Here is a 7686-nt window from a genome sequence, read left to right as displayed (position 1 = left end):
TCTGATTGTTCCTTGCCGGATGAGCTGCCGCTGCCCTTCTCCCACACCCTGGACGCCGGTGTGGGGTATCCCACGTCATTCCAGAACTCCTGCAGGAGCTCTGCGTCCGACTTCTTCTTCCTGGGCCGCACCAATGACCAGGAACCCTCCGGGGTATCATCGCATCCGTGAACATCATCCCTGGAGAGGACAGCGTCCACCACCTCATTCGCTAAGCGCCCGGCATCCGAGACCTCACCCGTCTCCTCCCCGACGTCAGCTAAGGCTTGAAATCTTGATCCCGAGCATGGCGAGGAGGAAGACAAAGAGGGTGACCGCGAGGCCGGCGAAAGGGCACCTGGAGCTAGCGTCAGCCGCCGCCGATCCGGAAAGACGCGAACGCCGACACGCACGACGCAGTCGAGAAGCACCACCTCATCTCCGCTCTTGATCCTCTCACCTGATCGGAGATGCCGCCCCTCGACGATCTTTCCGTCGCCGTTCCGGAGGAAACACAGGCCAGGTCGATCTAGGAATAGTGAGCCACTTTGCCACTCCGGCGAACCATCTAGCCCGGCGGTGGAAAAGGTCGCCGACCAGCGCAGCGTTGGTAGAGGATCCGGCGGTTTCATCAGTCAGATCTTTCTCCTAAAAAATGGGAGAGATTTTCACTTCCCGGCCTCTCATGAAGCTTGAACCTCGTTTGAATGTTTAAGTTGGGTTTCAACTCCTCTGGAATTAAATATGGCACAGTTCTGTTGTTTGGATGCACAAGGAAAACGAATAGGAGATGTAGAACCAGTTCTTTTTGAATTGGACAACAACTTTAAAGTCATAGAAAACCAAGATTCATTTTCTAAAGGGAAGTGCAGACCAACATGTCACCAAAATCACGACTTCTTTCTTTCAAAAAAAAAATCTTTCAAAATAAATCACGACTTCACTTGGGTGAAGCTTTCATGAATTATTGGTTTCAGAACAGAAGCCAAACAACCAAGGATCGGCCAATAGATATTTAAGAAATGGACCTTAGTTAACAAATAAGATTTGAAATAATTTGGGTGAAGCTTTCATGAATTATTGGTCCAGCCAACACAAACCAAAAATAAAATAAAACTAAAAGGCTTCATGTAGTGCTCCAGCTAAGCATAACAAATCCAACTGATATAAGCCCAACCATTAAGCTAAAACCATTCAAAGAAAAGAAGTCATAAAATGAAATATCAGAAGCATCTCACCTCCCTTGGGAGGCCGCGTAGTGCTTTATTGATTGATCGGGGCTTATCCCATATAGCGCATACATTGTTCTGTTACAGCCGTGGTTGGCGAGAGAATAAAGAGGTAAGAAAAGCAACAGTGAAAAGTAAATAAGCTAGAGGTAGACGGTGAGCGAATGCAAGCCGTCCGATCTTCTTCTCCATCGTGAATCCCCAGCCGTTCAATTGGTACAGTTAACTGAAGACTAGAACACCTTGCAGGTTCAGTCTGACAATGCCCCCTTGCAAGCGCGATCTTGTCTTCAAGAAGCTGAAGATTGACGACGCCATGCTTCAACTGTCTTCTTGAAAAAGGCTGGGAATGTATGCTTCATGAAATCTACGTCTTCCCAAGTTGCGTCATCCAGTGGAAAATTCTCCCATTGTACAAGCCATCGGACAACCGGTCGATTGTTGCGAGGGATCTGTTGGGTCTGAAGTACGATAACAGGTTCAGTTCTGGTACACTGTTCAGGATCACCTAGAGGTAAATCAGCACAGGGAACTACATTGGGTCCGATGTGTTTCTTCAGCTAGCTGATGTGGAACACTGGGTGGATACCCACGTTTGCAGATGCAGGTGATATGCAACATAGCCCTCATGATACAGTACTCGAAATGGTCCTTAAAACTTCCTTTGCAGCTTGATGTGAGAGCGAAGGCCGAAAGCATTCAGATGATATGGCGGAAGCTTCAAGTAAACCATGTCACCTGCTGCGAGAGTCCTTCCGACTAGCTTGCGATCTGCATATTTTTTCATGAGCCACTGGGCAATTAAGAGATTGTGCTTCAGTGTTGACAGCAGTTGTTGTCTGTGCCTCACTGTCAGTAGTGCCTACCATTGAGAACTCACTGAATTGTGGCTGTGGATATCCATATAAGGCCTCGAAAGGAGTCTCTTGGAGAGACGAATGAAAAGAACTGTTGTACCAGTATTCACCCATGGGTAAATGCTGAACCCGTTTCTTTGGATCAGTAGAGACCATGAAGCAAAGGTAATTTTCAATACACTGGTTTACATGTTCACCTTGCAAGTTCAGTCTGACAATGTCGCATTCTCCATTGGAGATGCATTTTGATGTATGAGTTCCATATCAAGAAAGACTTTTTCCAAAGATGTTTCCAGCCAATTAAAACAAGTCAAAACTGGAACAAAACCACATAAGCCAAAGCTTAAATGCATCATAATTCATAAACCAAGATTCGTTTATTAAGGAAAAGCCAACAAAGTGTAGACCAGCATCTCAATGAACTAGTTTCAGAATTGAAGCCAAACAACCATAAGGAGCAGCCAATAGAGATATTTAAGAAATGGACCTCAATCAACAAATAAGATTTGAAATCATTTGGGTGAAGCTTTCACTGACTAGTAATCCAGCCCACCCAGACCCAAAATAAAAATAAATAAATAATGAGGCTTCATTCGTGCTCCAGCTAATCATTACAAATTCAACTGATCTAAGCCCAACTGTTAAGCCAAAATCATTCAAGGAAAAGAAGTCATCCAATTTTAGCAAAAGAACCAATATTAAAGCACCATGTCACATGCTGAGTATCAAGGCAAAATGAATGTAAATCTGTTCTTAAAAGTTCAACATAGAAAAAGGAGGACAGCAAGAACTTGAATAACAAAAACACACTGATAACTATGGATAGGGAAAATGCTCTCAGGTTAATATACCCCCTCCTCTAGTTCTTAAAAAGTTGCAGGTTTTAGGCATAGGTTCAACAAACATTCTTCAAACTTTGACTCCCTATATTTCATAATATTTTTGCATTGGATATGTGAAAACCATGTTTAGGTTATCTCATAAAGTATTTTCAGAAAAGTATTATTTTGAAGAGTTTTACAGTAATGTATAATAAAAATAAAGGTTGACTCTCATAAAGTATAATTTCAGAGTTTTATAGTACTAATATCTCACAAAAATAAACAGTAAAAGTTGCATTATGGGGGCTTCTTCAGAACTAGACTAGAGGGAGTATGTTCATCATTGAGCAACACACACGTATTGTGGTGCTTCCCCATCAACCTAAAGCCTATTTTTAACACACAAAAAAAACTAAAGCCTATTTAAAAGGTGTATACCATCGAATTTAAGAGATAACTTTTAATTCTGGAAAACTTAGCGGTTTTGATTTACGTTTTGTTAGTGTAAATAAACAGAAAATACTATGTAAAAGAGGGGGAGAGGTGGTAGATCTTACCAGTGTGTGTTACCTGATCTGACTGGAGCTAATGAGAGTTCCCAAATCCGACACCGAACCATCTTGCAGTTAACAGCTGAAGGATATTGTCTTTAACCTCACAGTATCTTTGGGCCCAGCCTTCTGGTTCGGTGTCATCAACTCCTAAGCCAGGAGCCCGGTCCTTTGAGTCGAGGTTGATCGGATCTTTCCAATCAGCCACATAAGCGGACATGCGCCTCTTGAACTTGACTTTGAACTCCGACCAAGCCTGGTATTTGTGGTGGTTAACACGTGCGAACGCGGTCCAGATGCTTTTGAAAGCAGGCTTGAGCTTAAAATGATGGACCACATTCATGAGGGATGGTTCCACGGCGTCGAGACGGACCAAGAATTTGTGCCGCTGCGGGCTCTTCAACCGGCAAGTGTAGCCCTGGCAGACCCCCTCCTGGTGGATGTGCTGTTTGGCCCGAGGGGGCAAAATCATAACAAGCAAGGTATATTTGGCCAACGCTATCATCAACAGAAATGACGGGCTCTAGCAAAGATTTTGATGGCTTCTCTAATCCTGCCCAGCTTGTTGAGAAGATGAATTCATCGACATCTATGACAGCCATCCATTGGCACGAAGCTTGCTGTGTGGCCGCGCAATGAGACACACCAGCTTCTTGGACCTTGGTCCAAGGCCATGGCACGGTTGTGATGTTGAGCCCGGAGGATATGAGCTGCGCCACTAGGCCTGCCAGGTTGTCCTCGCTGCCATTGTCGTAGATAAAGAACTGATCCACGCCGATCGCACTATGGTAGAGTGCCCACTCCCTGAGAAACTTGGAGATGTTGCGTCCCATTGTGCAGGCGCAAATTGAACTCTTGTGAGGAGTCAGCGAAGAAGATTCAGCTTGCTGTCGACGAAAGGTTGCAAGGGAGGGCACGGGATCCTCGCCGGTGACCCCTAGTGTGACAAGAATCTTGGTGCTTCCTCCTGACTTGACAGGTGTCTGCGGCGAGGGGCAACGAGTAACTTGCTGTACTGAGGTGATTGCCGGTGTAGTTGCCAGCATGGTATCGGCGCCGTCGCTGTAGCGATACAGGCACTGAAGGCCTTGGCGGCGGTTGATTCCCTTAGCGAAGACGAGCACGTCGCCTCCGTCAAGAAGAGCCGAGTCAAACACTATCGGGTCGCTGGTCCAGTTAAGCAATGCGCGGCCCGGAGAAGGAGAAGGGGGATCTGGAGCAGCTGCGGAGGCCGAGGAGGTGGAGGAGTGGAGTAAGAGCGGCGGTTGGAGCTGCTGGAAGCTCTGCGCTGAGTCGGGAAGGCGGCAGACGTATGCCTGAAGTCCGGACGCCGGCAGCCTCCCGAGCGATCTCGCCGGGGAGGACGCCCCACCCTGGAAGGCACAGATGGCGTTGCCGGTAGGCTCAGCGTCGTCCAGGATCAGGACCTCCTGGTCGGGAAGGAGGACCGCATCCGCGTCCTGCAGCGGCGGCGATTGGCTGGCGCGGAGGCGGAGGGGCAGCAGGCGCCGCGCGAGGCTGTCATCGCTGAGGCGGAAGGGCGAGTATTGGGATTGCGGGGACGGCGACGGTGAAAAGTCGGCAGCGAACGGGAAGGGCGGGGGCGCCGAACTGTCGGCGACGAGCGGGAAGGGGGCGCCGAGGCCGAGGGGCAGCGAGAAGACCGGGCGGCCCGAGTAGGCGTTATGGCCTCCGCTTCCGGCTAACAGCAGGAGAGCTCCGACTGAGACGCCGCCGACGATACGGCGCAGCCGGCTGCAGCGGCGGTGTCGCGGCATATTGGATTCGGCGGAAGCAGGAGCTCGATTTCGCGGGAGCAGGAGCGTGATTTGGCTGGAGCTCGAAGGCGAAAGACTGAGATTTCGCGGGAGCAGGGAGCAGAGCTTCGATTGCGGGGTTGCGACAAGACGGTCTCGATCCATCTGGGTTTAGGGTTTTCGACCCGACCCGAACACGGATTGGTTTTATTTAGGGGTACGGATTGGGTTTATCTGAGTCAGGCTGGCAGGCCGCTGGGTCGGTTCGGTTGGATTGGGTTCCACGTAACTTACGATCAGGCATGCTGTTTCTTATATAAAAAAAAGGCAGGCTGTTTTTTTCTCCATTCTATGGAAGATTTTTCATCTCATCAGGGGCGTCCCCTCTCTGGTTGACCTCGGCAACAAGATTTGTTCGTCGGTGGCTCTTTCCATTCTATGGAAAATTTTGGACTCGAAAAATACCCGCGTCTTCCTATATGAAGTCCAGCCCGCTGGACTCACTGTTAAGAGAATAGTTAGTGACTTCATACTTTGGACCAAAAGCCAAAGCCAAAAGCCCCTATTTAGGAGCTTCTTTGGCTTTTAAGCCAAAGTGGACTCCTTTTTCTCCTTCTTTTTGACAATAAAACATGTTACCTTCTCTGTTACATAGGAGTACCTTCTAACTCCAAGAACCTCGTCATGGGGGCCGAGCAATTGGGGTTAGCCAGGCAAGCAGATACCTTTGTGTGCCGCCAACGTTGTCGCTGGTTCCATCTCCCTCTGTCGGCCGCTCAGGTGGTAGGACGGAGGGGGAACCTTGGATCTGTACGTTGGGTGGGTTCTCAGTAGGGTTAGGATTGAGGGAGTCGCTCTTGAATCTATTACAACAACGTCGCGTCAGAATAAATTTCCCCGGGCTCTGACGGTGTCCTGGACTAGGGGGTCCTAGCCCAGCTGGCCTAGTCCATGGGCCGAGTTGATGGCCCGTTGATGGGGAACGACACGGAGGCCTATGACCAATGCATATCGATCTTCACCGAGGACTTGGCGTGTACTCCAAGAAGGTCTACTAGATTTGGCATCAACATTTGGTGTAAAGAAACCAAAGTCCACATAGGCCTAAGAACCCAAAGTCCTAAGAACACCCAGAGCCGTGGCTCCAACTGCCACACACAACTCCTACTACAACTACTCACGTCCCGCTTGATGCCAACCATTCCCCTCGGCCACGATCCTCCTTATTACTCCTTCCAACAAGGGCGAGCCTCCATCAAAGACAATAGGCATGTTGTTTTTTAGATGCCAAACATGTTGTCTTGTTTTTTTTTACAATAAAACCTTCTAACTTCAAATCCATAAAATAATCAAAAGAAAAAACTCCAAATCCACACAAGCAAAATGTGTTGTCACCATCTTTATAACCAAACCATAGATAGAGTCATGTGATGCATATACAACTTTCGTATCACGTGAAGCATCACCAAACTTTGTTGCATCCCATCCTGGCTTGTAGCATCGTTAGAGGGTGCGCTGCACATGAATCACATGCTACTCAGATCTGACAAGACTTGAGTTGTTCCGCACCCACCGTCGTCAACCTCATCTGGGATGTTCCCTCTCCAATTAGGCCTCATCTAGGACGCGCCCCTCCAACTGGCCTTGACAACGGGATTTGCCCGCCAGAGTCTCTCTCTCTCTCTCTCTCTCTCTCCATTCTATGGAAGATTTTTCATCTCATCTAGGGCGTCCCCTCTCTGGTTGACCTCGGCAACAAGATTTGGGCGTCAGTGGCTCTTTCCGTTCTACGGAAAATTTTGGACTCAAAAAATACCCGTGTCTTCCTATATGAAGTCTAGCCCGCTGGCCTCACTGTTAGGAGAATAGTTAGCGACTTCACACTTTGGTCCAAAAGCCAAAGCCAAAAGCCCCTATTTAGGAGCTTCTTTGGCTTTTAAGCCAAAGTGGAGTCCTTTTTCTCCTTCTTTTTGACAATAAAACATGTTACACTACAAAAAAATACACTTCCGTGATGATACGTGTTTGTCACAGTAGGTCGTGTTTTTTGTCATGCATGTACATCCATGACGATTTTATGACAGAATCAAGATAGTCATACATGTGTTGTCGTAGAAGTGTTCCATGACATTACCAAAATTATCATCACGGAAGTTGAAAGTGCAACTATCCCTATGTGGTTTTGGTAATTCCTAACAACATATAGCTCATTGAGCTAACATTATTCCAAGATGAATATTCCAGGAAAAGCTCAATGAATGGCATGGCATGGATGAGAAAAGTGGACCCCTCAAAATGCTAAGGACAAAAGGATTGGCTCAAGCTCAAAAGCTCAAGACTCTACATCTTATATTTTAGTGATCCAAGATCACATTGAGTCTATAGGAAAAGCCAATACTATCAAGGAGGGATGAGGTGTTGCTTAATGAGTTTCTTGCATCATAGTGCTTAGTGATATGCTCCAAAGCCCTCAACTACTTTCTCACATCCAC

General features: G+C 47.5%; 1 pseudogene; it reads right to left on the bottom strand.

Moving 5' to 3' along the window:
* Nucleotides 1–1200: 1200 nt before the first annotated feature.
* On the bottom strand, nucleotides 1201–5332 carry LOC119326370 (annotated as a pseudogene).
* Between the last annotated feature and the right edge of the window lie 2354 nt (nucleotides 5333–7686).

Source organism: Triticum dicoccoides, chromosome 6B (assembly GCF_002162155.2).
Source record: "Triticum dicoccoides isolate Atlit2015 ecotype Zavitan chromosome 6B, WEW_v2.0, whole genome shotgun sequence".
Taxonomy (NCBI): Eukaryota; Viridiplantae; Streptophyta; class Magnoliopsida; order Poales; family Poaceae; genus Triticum; species Triticum dicoccoides.
This window is presented reverse-complemented; position numbering and strand designations above follow the sequence as displayed.